The sequence below is a fragment of the Saimiri boliviensis genome, chromosome 4, assembly GCF_048565385.1.
Source record: "Saimiri boliviensis isolate mSaiBol1 chromosome 4, mSaiBol1.pri, whole genome shotgun sequence".
Classification (NCBI taxonomy): Eukaryota; Metazoa; Chordata; class Mammalia; order Primates; family Cebidae; genus Saimiri; species Saimiri boliviensis.
The window spans coordinates 110,384,721-110,402,068 of NC_133452.1; the positions used below are offsets into that span (position 1 = coordinate 110,384,721).

The 17,348-nt window shown below is 34.2% G+C and overlaps 1 long non-coding RNA gene across 4 annotated transcripts in view; it reads right to left on the reverse strand.

Moving 5' to 3' along the window:
• LOC141584319 (uncharacterized) overlaps positions 1-17,348 on the reverse strand; it is a 630,894-nt gene that overhangs the window by 55,523 nt on the left and 558,023 nt on the right. For all 4 annotated transcript variants that reach the window (XR_012517309.1, XR_012517307.1, XR_012517308.1 and 1 more), the window contains 2 exons: positions 12,768-12,815; positions 11,249-11,339 (listed from right to left, as the gene is read on the reverse strand). This is a non-coding gene — a long non-coding RNA (uncharacterized LOC141584319). The remainder of the gene's footprint in view (positions 1-11,248; positions 11,340-12,767; positions 12,816-17,348) is intronic.

The following is a 17,348-nucleotide window of genomic DNA, read 5'->3' on the forward strand; positions in this document are numbered from 1 at the left end:
TTATATGAATATATTACAATGTATTATACTGTTTGACATTTTAGTTGTTTCTGATTTTTTACTGTTATCAATAGTACAGCTATTAACATGTTTACACATATATTTTGGTAAAAATAGGTATCTATGTAATTCTGTTGTAGTTATACCAAAGAATAAAACTTGTAACAGATTCAAAAGTTACTGCTAAACAGGGTTTTTGCTAGAGGTTAGATCAATACATACTCCCACTAGAAAAGAACTGGTTCTCCATTTGGCCTGCATTTTATCCCACATTACACTTAGAATAGTCAGGATTCTTTTTAATGTATCATTTTATTTTAGTTAGCATGGAATACTATATCTGTGTAGTTTAATTCACCCAAGATAGAGTAGTCAGGTTTCTTTTTAATTTATTCTTTTATTTTAGTAGGTATGGAATACTATCACCTTGTAGTTTAATTGACCCCAGATATAATACCTTAGAAACGTGTATTGATATTTTTATGTAAAATTCAAGATTACAGAACTTTGATGTTTTTGTTATCTATTGATTCTAAAGAAGAAGAGGATAAAATTTGGATATTCAATAATTTATCATATCTTATATATTACTCTTAAAATAACAGTACTAGTATTAGCACTTAAATGACTATTGATCTCTTTACTTTTTATCTTTCTCCATTGTTTACCATAATCCCTTCAAAAACAAATTTTCAAAATGTACAGTCATTACACACCGTCTTCCTCTTAGCTCTCATGTCATCTTAATTCTATGGGCAACCATATTTGATGCTCACCATTGGTCCTTATGTCTGGATCTCTCTAGTCATTTCAGTTATCTGTATGTTATTCTGTAGTAGATATCTGAGAAAATGTTCATGGGAACATTATTTTTTGAGTGCTTTCATGTTGTTAACAGCTTATCTGTGCCCTTTGTCAGTTGGATTGTACATAAAATCATTGGCTCATACAATTTTCTCTTGAATCCATTAAACATTTTTCTCAAGTTTTTCTTTAAGTGTAGCTCTTGAAATTATTATGATAATTTACTATGCTTTCCCATATACACCAAATGCTGTATTTTCTAGGTATGCAAATATTTTTTCCTTTTTGAATAATTTTATTGGAATGTGTAATGGTGTTGGTGACTCTGGGTCAACATGCTCAGATTTATGGTTTGCTATTTCAGTATACAGTTTCACATTTTAAAATTATTACTTCAGAGAAGATATTTTATTATCTTGCTTTCGTTTTCAGTTCCAGAACTTCTGTTAAATAATTTAATCCTTTTCTGCCTATCTTTGCCATTTTTTTCAAACTATTTTCATCTCTTTCTTCACATTTTAATATTATTTTTAAAATGTATTCTTTTATACCTTCTATTTCTCCTAAGGGATTATCTACATTTATTCATTATTATTTTCTTTTTAGTTTAGTATTATTTGCTAAATAATTTTTATTTTTATTTCCTGAAGACTGACATATTATTTCTGAATTTTTAAAAAATTTATTTATGTTATACTGTTCTTTTATGTCTTGTATCATTTTCATAATGTCATTTATCTGATTTTGTGGGTGTATCTTTATGGTATGCTTTCATGATAGGGGAATTATTCTTCTTCTTTTTCTTGTAGTAATTTTATATGGAACATTTTTATGTAAAATTAGACTCCATACACTTTTAGGATGAAGGGATGTTTCAAGAAAGCTTTGATAACTTCACATGGCTCCCCTCTGCTGTTCTCTGTAATGATCAAATATATGACAGCTTACTTTCTGAGATATTCTGGATCTAGACTCCTTACCCACTTTGGTTTAGATCTTTTTTTATTTGTTGATACTGCTCCTGTCCTCCTCAATTTTGATTCTTTTCTCAGAAGTTTTTCTTTAATCTGTGGCCTTGTTCCCAAATGGACAGTTGGTGGGCCAATTGTTTAAGTTCACAGGGGCCAGACTGTTCCAGAAGTTCATTTTTTTAAAAAACTTTGACACATTTGATTATTTTTTAAGAGATACTGGGAAGTGGGTTGCCACATTAAATAGTAAGAAAGTTAAAATTTTCAAATGTATTGATATATAATTCCAAACTTTTTTCAAGATATTTTATGCCGCCGGGCGCGGTGGCTCAAGCCTGTAATCCCAGCACTTTCGGAGGCCGAGGCGGGTGGATCACGAGGTCAAGAGATCAAGACCATCCGGGTCAACATGGTGAAACCCCGTCTCTACTAAAAATACAAAAAATTAGCTGGGCATGGTGGCGCGTGCCTATAATCCCAGCTACTCAGGAGGCTGAGGCAGGAGAATTGCCTGAACTCAGGAGGCGGAGGTTGCGGTGAGCCGAGATCGTGTCATTGCACTTGAGCCTGGGTAACAAGAGTGAAACTCCATCTCAAAAAAAAAAAAAAAAGGTATTTTATGCCAATTTTTATCTGTATCAGAATGCAAAATCACAAGCCCCATCTTATCATACACATCCAGGTCCTGAATATTGTTTTGTGTACTTGACAATTTAATAGATGAAAGGTGGTTTATCATTGCTAATTTAATTTGCATCTCAATTTACACAAACAAATATGCTTATATGCCTCAGTAATATGATGTCCATGAGTTAAGTAATATGTTTGGTGTGCAAACTGAAATAACTGAAGCAACTCTTGGACATTAGATGAGGTGTCAAAATCCAGATTGATTTTAAGTGACTTTCTTTCATTATTCATGTCAGAATTAAAGGATTCGTCTAGACTCTTGTCATCATGCTCTTCTTGCTGCTGCCCTGCTAGTCTCCTCTCCTCTGATGATGCTCCTTATTCCTCAATAGTTTTAACACAAAGTTTCTCATTTACACCACATATTTTCATGCTAATTGCTGCTCATCCATCACAGTGCTTAAACTCCAACGCGCGCATACACACACACACACACACACACATACACACACACTTCTTTTAAGAAATTTTATGCCCGTCTATATCCTTACAGAAAGGAATCACAAGCCATTTTGTGATTCCATACACAGTCACAGATACCTTATTTTCTCACAAAAATCATCTTTTTCCTTCAAATCTGGGTACCCTAAAATTCTAGTAGAGAAGCTGGAGTTTCACAAGTACTCCTCGGATTCTAAAGTTTCATTTTGTAGGCTAGAAAAGATAGCTCACAGGCATAAGAAGCTTTCAAATATTCGTGATGACACAGTTCCCAAGTGAGCAGATTCAGAATCTAAACCCTTTTTTTTTTTTTTAAAAAAATGCATTAAAACCTACAAGTATTTAGGGTATATGGACTTTGAATATTATTAAAATTACCTATTACAGTGCATTTTAAGCTATATATGAAAAATTAGAGTGATTCATAACAATAACTTGATATTTCTAAAATCTGATTAGAGTAGATCATACCAGGCTTTTATTCAAATACCTTCTGTTCATGAGTCCATGAGTGCTTACTGTGAAGGGGCAGAGGAGGGTCAATGAGTAGGTATGTGTCAGGGTAGGCTGCCTGCGTCTTCTGCAAACTTTGGTTCTTTTCCAGAGGTTTGGTTAACTTTTATGCCCTGTCTGCTTCTAAACTAGGCCTAGACAGATTAACATGACATTTTGATGGGGAATTGCATAAGATTTGCTAATTTTGCCATTAAGAGATGATTTTCTCTTCTTAACCCACTCCTCCATTCTGCAACACAAAGGCCTTACTTAATATGATAATTTAACTAATTTCAGTGTACAGTATTAAGAGAAAGGAGGAAGAATTTTTCATGAAAGATTTTCTTGCTTATCACCAAAGTAAATACTTCTAGAAATGTTATTTTATAATGTTAAGCTTATTTTAAGATTGCTTAAGCTTTATTGATTCCATTTCATAAAGAACAGTTCCATAATAATAAAAGAAATTACCAATGTTGATATACCATTTTAAAACCATGACAAACAAATGCTATCTTGCATTTAATATTTTCTGTATATTTTTTGTATCTGAGTTAGGTTACAGAATGCTCTACCTCTACTTTTTAAAAATGAATTTTAAAATAATCATTTTTCTGAATAAATACTACTACTTACTAAGGAATTAACTCTTTTTCTGTAGCATTGTGACTAATATGTCATAATTTTGTTCATTCAGCATGCTGATGAGAAAAGTAATAAAAAATACAAAACAAAATTAAAACTTTCAATTAGATATATTACCATAACTTGGCGTTGCCCTTTCAAGTAATTTTATTGATTTTCCTAAATCTTTATATGTATTATAATAAAATCAAATTAACTAGAAATTATCCTTCTTTCTAAAGCCAAAATGTCATCTGAAATTTGCCAAGCATTTTTTAATCAGACCAAATGGGGGTCCAGCTGTTTGTTCTCACAGTCCAATAACAATATACAGACAGACTGGGAAAGAAGGGAGTTTATGTCTGTAACTGATTACAGGGAAAAGATCAGAATAACTCACCAGACCAACTCAAAGTTACAAGTGTTCTCTAGTGAGTGTATATATTTGATGCACCTCCAAACCGAAAACCAAACTGTTTTACTCTATCTAATCTTTGACTAGGGTACTAGGTTTAGGCAATTACTTTAGAGCCTTGGAAAAATTACTTAACTAAAGTGGGTCTTGGTACAAGTTATGCAAGAACTTATCCATTACTTTAATTAAATTCTAAGGTCTGAGAAAGCATAGGCAGAGTCTTAATGGACTTGTGTTTACATTCTAGCCTTTGTACGAAGGTACTAGTTTCTCCTGTTTTTAATATTTAACTTACACATTCATCAGAGTTACAGTAAGGCGTTGGTAAAGGCTGACTGCTCTGGTTGCTGATGGAAACATGGCCTGCCACATTTTGAGAGTTTTAATACCCAGCCAATGTTACTTGTACTTGAAAATTTTGTTTTGATTTTCTCAAACTTGTCCCTTATGTAAAAACTCTTTCTGTTTTGGCCTTTGCATAACTTTCTTTCCATTGAAAATTTTAATTTCGTATATATGTAAAAGAAGTCACTTAAATACCATCTTGTGGTTCTCTTTTTAGTAGCTCATCTCAAATAAGAAAAATATAATAATGTATAAGCATTTAAATATATTTTTCAAAAAAATTAATATTTTAAAATATGTTTACTTAAAATAATTTAAATAAAATAATTGTATAATGATGAGGTGTTAATATATAAATGTGTATGTATGTATTTATATATTCTTCAAAAGAAAGGAGAAACAATATTTACTTTCTGTGTCCTTATATCAAATATTTTAGATGCTGCCAGATTTCTGGTATGTTGATTATTAGATATTGGGGCCTTTAAAATATTTTAAATAAATAAGTGAATGAATGTAAACTTCATGAGAAGCACATTTTATAGTCTCTGAAGGCAATGAAGCTAAAAGAGATTGAATAATGTGCCCAGGATTATCTGGCTAGTTAGAATGAGCCTAACTTTTAGATATCTCAGTCTGCCTTTCAAAAAACCAATGGTGTTCCCACCAAACCAATTTGTGTAACAATATGATAGGCCGGGGTTCATGCATTTGGTAACTTAAGCACAAAGAAGGCATTTATAAAGACAAAATAACTCAGGAAAATTTTGTCCTTATTATATACAGCATAGCTAACTCATTCTGCATTATAACTTTAAAATAGTAACACCATTAATCCTATTTTCATCGAATTATAAAATCCTTTATGATCAGAAGATTTGGGGTATGACTTAAAATAGTAATAACTAAAGAAAAGATAAATATGTTTGGATTTTTTACTTTTTGGAAATTTTTGCTATCTGGAAAAATTAATTGTAAGGGTTATTTAGATGCGCTATTGCTAATATACACTTCCTGTGGGAGAAAGATAATACTGCGTGAAATAAGAGCTACTACAAAGAGAGGCATTAGATAGTCTTAAATGACTCATATAATCTATGTGGGGAAAACATTATTTAAATATTTATATCTACATATATTTTAATTTTTCAGGAAAACATGACTCTGTGAGGAACACATGATAAAATAACTAAGGATCTATGACAGAAAACAAAATATGTCGATATTTTTAAATAAAATGAGGTTAACAGGCTTATCCTAGTTTCAGCTTTATTCTGTGACAAGGTATCTTGATATCTTATCCATCCTGCCCGGACCTCAGAATGCTGACAGCAATATGTTGTAGGGTTTTGTTTTGATATCATTTCTTAAAGATATTTGAAGGAACTCTTACAGTATTTGATATTACACTATATGAATTCCATTCACTTTATAAAATAAACAATATACAGTTTCCTAGATTCATTCATTAATTCAATACCTGTTTCTGGAGTATCTGTTATAGGGCTGGTATTTTACTGGACTTCATAGATATTAAATGAGCTCAACCAGTCACATCCTCTGCATCTAGAATATATCTCAATCAAATTGTCTTATAAAAATGTATTGCTAAATACATTTTTTAAATTCATGCTTGCCCTTTCCCAACACTGAATTTACTAGTAAATCTTATTGACTTTTCCTCCAAAGCATATGCAGATCCCAAATGCTTCTCATCAACTCCATTTTTATCTGGTCTTAGCTCCCATTTTTGAGTCCCAGAATTATTCTATTTCTTGGTCTCCTTCTTTCTGTCCTTTGGTCTGCCTTCTCTCTTGATGCCTATTCTCAACATAGTAGCTGCAATGACACTTTCAAAATATGTTAGATCATGTCACTTCTCTGCTTAAAATCTTCCGGTGACATAATGTCTCACCCAGCATTCAAATTCAAAGTCCTCACCTTGACTCTACATCTGAAATATGCTTTTCCTGTCACCCTCTCTGATCTCTTCTACCAACCATCCCCCTAAACCTCTTTGAATTTCTTGCTTTTTCTCAAATGCCAAACACATCCAAGCCTCACTGTCCCTGCCCTTGCTCTTTTTTTTCTGTCTGCAGTGTTTGCCCCATGTATTCAATTGGTTCACTTTCTCACTCCCTACAGGTATTACCTCAAGTGAAACTTTAGTGAGCTCTCTTATTCCTTATATAGAAAAGTTACTCTAATCCTACCCCTTTTTTCCTTCACCTGTTTTATTATTCTTCATTGTATTCTCTGCTATTGGACACCATTTGCTACCTGATAATTCTCTTATGACTTAAAACACTACCTGATACCTTGCAAGTATTCATTAAGAATTTGCTTTTGAAAGGCCGGGCGTGGTGGCTCAAGCCTGTAATCCCAGCACTTTGGGAGACCGAGGCGGGTAGATCACGGAGTCAAGAGATCGAGACCATCCTGGTCAACATGGTGAAACCCTGTCTCTACTAAAAATACAAAAAATTAGCTGGGCATGGTGGCACATGCCTGTAATCCAAGCTACTCAGGAGGCTGAGGCAGGAGAATTGCCTGAACCCAGGAGGTGGAGGTTGCAGTGAGCCGAGATCGCGCCATTGCACTCCAGCCTGGGTAACAAGAGCGAAACTCCATCTCAAAAAAAAAAAAAAAAAAAAAAAAGAATTTGCTTTTGAATAAATATAGTTAAATAGTATGCTGTAATTACAATATGTTGCTATATGTCATTCTATAAGGAGGTGACTAGTGATGTAGAAAATTTGTAAAACATTAAGCTAAATGATAGATAGATAAAATCAAAATGTTATCTTTGTGTGGGCTTTGTGATGGGTGATGTTTTTTTGTGTGATTTCCTATTTATTTTTATGATATAATGCAAAATATCAGTAAAAGGCAAAAAAAATAGTTTTAAATAAATTAGGAAAACAATTCAGAGAAGAGTGTTCAGATACATAACAATAAAATTAAGAATAATGTCCTGGGATAACTTCAGCAGAATCTATTTTACTACTAATCAGGCATTTCATAGTATGGATTACTTGAGGGCTGAGGCCTTTTACAGTTAGGAGAAAGTGGAATTGTGGTCCTGTTCACAAACTTGATAATCTTTTGTCATCATGTTTCTGTGGCCCTGATTTCCATTCTCCCTTTTCACCACCACATTGCTATGACCTATTACTAATATCAGAAATTTCTGCTCATGAAAGAATTATTAGTTTCTTTACCTTAGAGACCATCTGTTCTGTTTCTAGAAGAGCTTAACAATTCTATTTCTGTTGTTCTTGCAAGTTCTGTTTTGGTTTCTAATTTTACTTACGTAAAACCTTGCTACATCATGCATTCCAGGAAGGGAAATCTTCTTGTATAATTCCTTTGGAAAGTAGATGTACGCTAGCCTGAATTATTGCCTATGACTATATATAAAAAGTTCATTGTGAAATATTCTATTTTATATATTGGACACTTCCCATAAAGTTCTTCTGTACTGTTCTTCAAATGCTCATCCTTAGCTGATGATAATTTTTTTTCATCACAGACATTTTCACCATATTCTATCCTGAGATTGAATTTAATTGAGTCCTCTGGGGCTTTGCTCTTTCACTGATTGGTAGAAAATCATACCAGGGTTTGGGTTGACTTGAGTTCAATTATCTACTAAAATCATAGTAGATTTATTAATAATAAAAAAGAACCCTAAAGTAATTTACTGGAAATTCTTAGTGGTTTTGAATATTAGCACTTGAAATTGAGTTGGGATTGGCCTGGGAAGGGATTTTCATGAAATTTGACAACATTCTATTGGTATAGCAACTTTGTTTCTTCTTTTCCAGAAACTTCAAATTATTTGGCCATCTTTTCAGTGTTGACTTAGTTTTATTTTAGGGCAATTAGATAGTGACCTAAAATATCCATTACTTTTTAAATATATTAACAAGTGTAAGACATATTTTCAAAGATATTCCATATCATAAGACTATAATGAACACTTGTGTGTGTGTGTGCATATGTGTGTGAGTATGTGTATACCTCATATTTATATATGCTACATATATAGGTATGGCATAAGTATTACTGTGTAAGTAGTATATGTGACACACAAATATGTGTATATATATACACAAATTATATATATTAGAAGTTATTAACTATTGGAAATCTTTAAAATCTGTGATTATTTTTGTTTATTTCATCTGATAAATTTTTTTTTTTTTTTTAGATAGAGTCTCACTCTGTCCCCCAGGCTGGATTGCAGTGCAGTGATCTTGGCTCACTGCAACCTCCACCTCCTGGGCTCAACCAATTCCCATGCCTCAGCCTCTCAAGTAGCTGATATTATAGGTGCACCACCACACCTAGCTAATTTTTGTATTTTTAATAGAGACAGGGTTTCACCATGTTGGCCAGTCTGGTCTTGAACTCCTGACCTCAAGTGATCTGCCCAACTTGGCCTCCCAAAGTGCTCGGATTACAGGCATGAGCCACTGTGCCCAGCCTGATAAATTCTTATAGATGAGTATTTCAATCATATGAATTTTTCATTACATTTATAGTAGTTCTTTCCTTTATCTATTTCTCTACTATGCTATTTCATCTTCTTCAGTAGACAATGACTTTGTCAGTGGTTTTGTCCTTGAAGTCTACTTTAGATGATATTATTGTCATCTTGGAAATCATGTTATTCATTATATTTTATAATTTTTAAATTATAATGTTCATTTTGTTCTAATTTTATATTTTATAACTAAGGTACTCGTATATCCTTTAACAGCCTCATTTTACATCTGCTGTATCAGCGCAATTAGTGACCAACTACACAAACCCACCATACTATTAAGGTAAGATTCTTTTCATAATTTTATTAACTATGATATCTATATTTTATTATTTTTCTTCCTGGAAAAACATTACTTGTATGTTAGTGCTTTGGAATCTGCCCTTAAAGTCATTAGTATGTTTTCTTATGGTTTATATTTTTTGTTGTTGTTAAGCATTATGCGAATTTTTTTTTTAAGTTTGTGAAGCCTACTACTTAAACCCTAGAAGAAAACCTAGGTAAACCATTCAGGACATAGGCATGGGCAAAATCTTTGTAACTAAAACACCAAAAACATTGGCAACAAAAGCCCAAATTCACAAATGAGACCTAATTAAACCAAAGAGCTTCTATCAGCAAAACAAAAACAAAAAAAAAAAAAAACTATCATCAGAGTGAACAGGCAACCTACAGAATAGGAGAAAATTTTTGCAACCTATCCATCTGACAAAGGGCTATTATGCAGAATCTACAAAGAAATTAAATAAATTTACAAGAATAAAACAAATAACTCCATCAAAAAGTGGGCAAAGGGTATGAACAGACACTTCTCAAGACATTTATGCAGCCAACAAACATATAAACAAAAGCTCATCATCACTAGTCATTAGAGAAGTGCAAAGCAAAACCACAATGAGATACCATCTCACACTAGTTAGAATGGTGATCATTAAAAAATCTGGAGACAACAGATGCTGGAGAAGATGTGGAAAAATAGGAACACTTTTACACTATTGGTGGGAGTGTAAGTTAGTTCAACCATTGTGGAAAACAGTTTGGCAATTCCTTAAGGGTCTAGAATTAGAAATACCACTTGACCCAGCAATCCCATTACTGGGTATATACTCAAAGGATTATAAATCACTCTACTATAAAGATACATGCACACTTACGTTTTTTACAGCATTGTTCACAATAACAAAAACTCTAACCCAAATGCCCATCCAAGATAGAATGGATAAAGCAAATATGGCACATAGACACCATGGAATACTTTGCAGCCATAAAAAAGGATGAGTTCATGTCCTTTTCAGGGACATAAATGAAGCTAGAAACCATCATTCTCAGCAAACTAACACAAGAACAGAAAACCAAACACTGCATGTTCTCACTCATAAGTGGGAGTTGAACAATGAGAACACATGAACACAGGGAGGGGGTTGTCACACACCAGGGCCTGTAAGTGGGTGGGGGACTAGGGGAGAGATAACATTAGGAGAAATACCTAATGTAGATGACGTGTTGATGAGTGTAGCAAATCACAATGGCACGTGTATAGATACGTAAGTAACAATCCTGCACATTCTACACATGTACCCAAGAACTTAAAGTATAATTTAAAAAAGAACATTTGTATCAGATTTTTTTCCAATTTATCTATTGAATACTTACATGTAGATATTATGATCTTATTTCTTTAAGTTGTTCTTGTGTCTTAAGTTTTTCTCTTTAAGAGTTTTTAATATCACTCCTAAATGTTTTCTGCTGCCTCCATAGAAGCTATCAATTTTAATATTGAGCTTTCCTCCACTCCCTTACATCATCAAGTCCTTGTAATTAAGGCTATTTACTTTTATCTTCATGGATATTGTTTCCCAGGTACAGAAATTGTTCACTGGCAAGTGATAAACCAGTTGCAGAACATGAACTTACCTTTGCAGTGGATCACTGGCTGAGGGACATGGGGAGAGTGGATGGCTTCTGTTTCTAGGCTTCTTCATGTACAGGGGAGGATTGTGTGATTCTGCAAGACATAGTGAGGCAATTAAAGTTCCATCATCAACTCAGAGTTCACCAGCAGAATATGTCTTTGACAGACAGCTCGTCAAACCATCAAAGCAATGCTCTTACACTTGCAATAGCCAGGTATTCTGTGGGTATTTCCCCAGATTCTACTGTTAATTTAGAAGCCCTGGGCTCACTCAGCCATCCCAGACAATCTTCTCTGAAAGTTGTAAAATCTGTAATGCACTGAGATTTCTCCCATCCATTCATCCATCATATTTATTTTATTTTGTGAGTACTTTTGTGGCAGGAGTTAGAAGACAGGGGTATTAAAAATGTATGTTTTCAACATCATCTTCATTATTTTTTGTATCCCACTTTATTTTACATATTATAAACCATTTAAGTTAGTATATGGGAAACTAAAAAGGAATGGGTTATTGTCTTTAAACAGACAAAATGGAAATAATGATCATGATGATGGTGATGATAAAGACACCTTGTTGTCAAATGATACAAAAAAAGATAAATACACAAAAGCACTAGTAGAGAATAGACCCTGTAATCACATTTATTCATACATTCATTTACTAAGCCAATCATCATTTTACAGCATTCACTTTATGTTAGGCACTCTGTTTTTTGCTGAGAATACAAAGATGAGTAAGAATTTCTCCTCTTGAGGGGCTAAAGTCTGAAATTTTTCATGGCATTAGCTGCAGCAATAGCATAGCACTAATAATTAGCATTAATTTTATAGCAAGGATATTCTATGTTCACTACTAAGTGCTCTGCCTGTGTTTTCTCATTTACAAGCATTCAAAATGTTTCTATGAATAGGATATTGTTATTATCCTCATTTTGCAAGTTAGGAAACAAAGGCATCTGGAGACTAGGCAACTTGTCCAAGATCATGCAACTAGTATAGAATTCAAATGCAAGCAGTCCAACTCTAGGATCACCTTTCTTGTTTCAATGATGTCTTGTTGAGTATATATAATTTAGAAAGCCATTTAGTAAATAGTGATAATACTAATAATAAAAAAAGAGAGAATTAACGGTCATCTAAGCAAAAACAAGTAAGCAGGGAAGAGCACTGCTATGGAAGAGCACCTTTGAGAGTTTTTAGTAATCCACTCATTGATCAATGTATGACATTAATTCCATCGGGATAGCTGAGAGGTTTGCATTGGAAGGGAGGCACCATGGAAAAAAACAAATTGGAATATAAAAATTATCTTGTTGAATAAGAACATGATAAAACAGGGAAGTGTACTGTAGAAAAGCTTTCAGTGTTAAATAATTAAGTGCAACTCCTCAAACATATGAGCAATTAATTTTTTAAAACTCCTTCAGATCCTGAGGATTGATATATCAATTCTTATGAAAAACATTTGGGAACTTGAAGAAAATACCAAGTCAATTCAGTGAAAAGAAAAATAATTACCTGAATAATACATTGAGAATTCTTGATGAAGTGAACACACCTTCTTATCTTCATTTTAATCAGAAAAAAGAAAGAAAGAAAATATTATTTTAGTTGAGTCATTTCAACATTTAAGCAAATACAGGTATGATGACTTAAAAATTCTTAGGTGTAAGAGTTTATGTTCCATTATTACTAACAAGATAGACTTTTGTTAACTTTATTCTAAGAACTGTTTCTTTTGATATTCAGCACATGTGGCAAAACAAACTTGTCAAGAAAAATGGACCCTATGAACCATGGATAATATAAATTATGTTTGTAGAAAATTCTAAGACAAATTTTTACACATTGCCTTTTCAATAACTTAGCTGGGGCTTCCAGTACCATGTTGAATAGGAATGCTGAGAGTAAGCTTACTTGTCTTGTTCCAATTCTCAACAGTCCAGTTTTTGACCACTCAGTGTGATGTTGGCTCTAGGTTTTTCAGAGATAGCTCTACTTTTCTGATGTATCTTCCTTCAATCACTAATTCGTTGAGAGCTTTATCATAAAGGGATGTAGGATTTTATTGACAACTTTCTCTGTATCTGTTGAAATGATCATATGGTTTTTGTTTTTCATTCTCCTTATGTGGTGAAACTCATTCATTCATATGCATATGCATGTGTTGACCCAACCTTCCATCTTTGTAAGCATAGAAGTGTTCCTAATAGTGTCTGAGGATCTTTTGTATTTCTGTGGAATCAGTTGTAACGTTTCTTTTGTCACTTCTGATTGTGCTTATGTGGATCTTTTTTCCCCCCTTTATTAATCTAGTGAGTGGTCTATTAATCTTTTTAATCCTTTCAATAAACTAACTTCACTTTCATTGATTGTGTGGATTTTTTGCATCTCAGTTTGGTTCAGTTTTGCTCTGATTTTAATTATTTGTGTTTGTGCTAGCTTTAAGATTAAATTGTGCTTGTTTTTCTAATCTCCCTAGATTTGAAGGCAGATTGTTAACACAGCTTTTGCTGTGTTCTGAGATTTTGGTATGTTATGTCTCTGTTTCATTTATTTCAAAGAATTTTTGGATTTCTGCCTTAATTTTGTTGTCTATCCAAATGTCAATTAGGAAGATATTGTTAAGTGTTAAGCGTGCAGTTTTGGGAGATCATTTTGATATTGATTCCTATTTTTATTCCACTGTGATCCAATAATATAGTTTGTATGATTTCATTTTTTTAAATGATTGAGACTTGATTTATGGCTGAGCATGTGGTTGATCTTGGAGTGTGTTCTCTGTGTAGATAAGAAAAATGTGTATTCCGAGGTTGATGGGTAGAGTGTTCTGTAGATGTTATTAAGTCCAATTGGTCAAGTGTCAAATTTAAATCCACAATTTATTTGTTAGTTTTCTGCCCCAATGATCTATCTAACACTGGTAGTAGGGTATGGAAGTCCCCCAGTATTACTGGCTGTCTGTCTAAGTCTTTCCATAGATCTGAAAGTCATTGTTTTATCAATTTGGGTGCTCTGGGTGTGTATACATTTAGAATAGTTAAATATCTTTGTTAAATTGAGCATTTTATCATTATGTAATACATTCCTTGTCCTTTTCTGTTAGTGATAAAGTCTACTTTATCTGATATAAGAGTAGCAACTTCTGCTTTTTTTTATTTTTATTTTAGTGATAGATCTTTCTCCAGTTCATTATTTGAGCCTATAAGGGTTGTCATGTGTGAGGTGAATATTTTGAATACAACAGATGGATGAATCTTATTTATCTAACTGGCAACTCTGTGCCTTTCACATGGAACATTTCAACTGTTTACATTCAAGGTTAATATTTGATATGTATGGTTTTGAGCCTATTGTGATGGTTTTAGTTGGTTGTTTTGTAGTTTCCACTATATGGTTGCTTTATAGGGGCTGTTGGTTATGCACTTAAGTGTGGTTTTATGGTACCCAGTATCATTCTTTCATTCCCATATTTAGAACCTTGTGTCTCTTATAAGGCTGGTCTCACAGTAACAAATTTTCTTTGTGCTTGTTTGCTCAGAAATATATAAAGCTTATATATAAAGTTTATATATTAAGCTCACATATAAAGCTTAGTTTGGTGGGATATGAAATTCTCACTTGGAATTTCTTGTTTCAAAATACTGAAAATAGACCTGTATTTCTAGGCTTCTAAAGTTTCTGCTGAGAAATCTGCTGTTAGCCTGGTAAGGTTTCCTTTGTATGTGATCTGACTTTTTCTGTATCTGCCTGAAGGATTTTTTTTTTTTTTAGTGTCAACCTTGGACTGTCTGATGACTATATGAGTTGGTGATATTCATTTCATGTATTGTCTTTCAGATGTTTTCTGAATTTCTTGTATCTGAATGTCGATCTCTCTTGCAAGATTAGAGAAATTTTTTACTAATTTACTAGTTTTTGTTTACCTTTTTTCCCTTCTCAGGAATTTCAATAATACATAGGTTTGGTCACTTTATAGAATTTCAAATTTCTCAATTATGTTTGTTTAAAACTGTTTTTTATTCTTGTCTGACTGTGAAAGATTGATCTTCAAGTTCTAAAATTTTTCTGCTTTGTTTAGACTACTGATAAATCTTTCAATTGTATTTTGAAAAATTTTTTTTTTCAATTCTAGAAGGTCTGCTTTGCTCCTTTTAGGATTTTTATCTCTTCCTTCATTTTTTGGATTGGGGTAGAAGTTTACTTGTGTTGATTTTCAACCCTGTTTTAGATGTCATTGAGCTTCCTTGCAGTCATAGGTTTAAATTCTTTATTTTCGAGTTTCCATTTTGGTTAGAAATCATTACTAGAGAGCTGGTGAGAGCCTTTGGTGAATCCTACATTCAGATTTTTCCTGACGCCAGAATTCTTGTGCTTGTTTCTTCTCATCTAAGAACACTGGCACGTATTTTTCTAATTATTTTCATGCAAGAAGGATTTTTTCCCTTCTTTCCCTATAATATTATTATTTCCTGTAACTTTCCTTTTTTTTTTCTTTTCCCTAGGTGGTGTGACAGTAGACAAAGCTGAGTACGATATATTTATTGGCTTTGCTTCTATAACCCTATACACTTATTTCAACAGATTTTGTATTGGGCAGTGCAGCTTGACTTACAAGCCAGTAGAGAGTGCTTATGGGTAGCAGCTATCTGCAGGCAACATAGCTGAGTGTATCTTTGTTTACTGGGTCTCAGAAGCTCTCTGTTATGTCAGGCAATGAGCTGATTCATGGAGTGCACAGTGGTCTGAGCTCCCTGTTCCACCCTGGGAGATTTGAAAACCAAGATCAATATGGCCATATTAGGCAGGACAACCTACAGGTCCTCCAAAGGCAGGCACAATCACCAGTGCTGAGTGAGAATCCAGAGGGCAGACACTAAGCAACCAGAGGCCAGCCTGGACATGGAGCTGTGAAATTTCCAGGGCCCCAAGTTCTCTTTACAGCAAGTGGGGCAGCCTGAATTCTTAATCCATGATAGTGAGTGCTCCAGATATCTGGATATCTGCCTGGGCGCGCGCACACACACACACGGATCTCTGCACAGGAAGAGTGGGGTGGGTCTGGTGGTGGTTCAGGCAAGCATGTGCTCTGAATGCCTGGAGATCTGCTTAGGGGTGGGGCAGAGGTGCACCATAATCTATGTCCATGAAGGCTGGAGTAGCTTAAGCTGCTGGCTCAGGTAAGTGGGTGCTCCAAATTCCTGTAATTCTGCCTGGTGATAGAGAGGGCTCCACTGCACCATGATTTCAGCAGAGTAGCCTGAGGTACCTAGCAATAACACATGCAGAGTGGTTCCAGGTCATCAAGTTGGGCTTGTCTTCAAGTCTTGTCACTCAGAAGAAACCACAGCAGTAGCTGGTATGCGAGAGGGAAGAGCACAATTCCAGAGTTTACTACTCAGGGGCTTTTCACAGTTCTTGCAGTTGAGGCCCCTCAGTCACTCCAGAACAAGTGCTCCAAACTCTTGCCCCAAACAGAAATGTCTGTACAGCCACACTGCTGGGTTGCCAAAGAATGGATAATTTTGTATGATCTAGAATGAAAAATGGCATCTTGCTGTCAGTCCCAGATCTGGAAAAATGCCTGCAGCCTCTCCTGGTGTGATTCCTTCTCAGTGCCTCCAAGCTGCTCGGCAAGTTAGCTCCAGCACTTGGGAGAACGTATTCTCCCTCAGTCTGGGTTGTCTGACTCTTTGGTGGAAAAGTGAGTCATAGAAGGAGGCTCTCCGTCTCTTTCACATACTGGGGTTTCACTCACTTTTATCAGCTAGGCGCTTCATGGGGGCTGTTCACCCATGTTCTCCTCCCTGGGAACTGGAGTATCCATAATTCCAGTGTGTTCCCATTTTCGTTTTAAACATCAAGCTTACAGAGTTGATGTTTTTTGCACTGTCTTGCTATTTCCAAGTAGCTGAGGCAGACTAAAAACCTCTAATCCACCATCGTGGGGGGAAAAGAAAATACAAACACTAAAATAGTTTAAAATTTACAGAAAAGTTGCAATTATAGTACAAAGATTTCCCGTATGGACCATATCCAGTTCTGCCTATAGTTTCCCTTTTTTAAAATTACTACAGTATATTTTTCACAAATAATGAA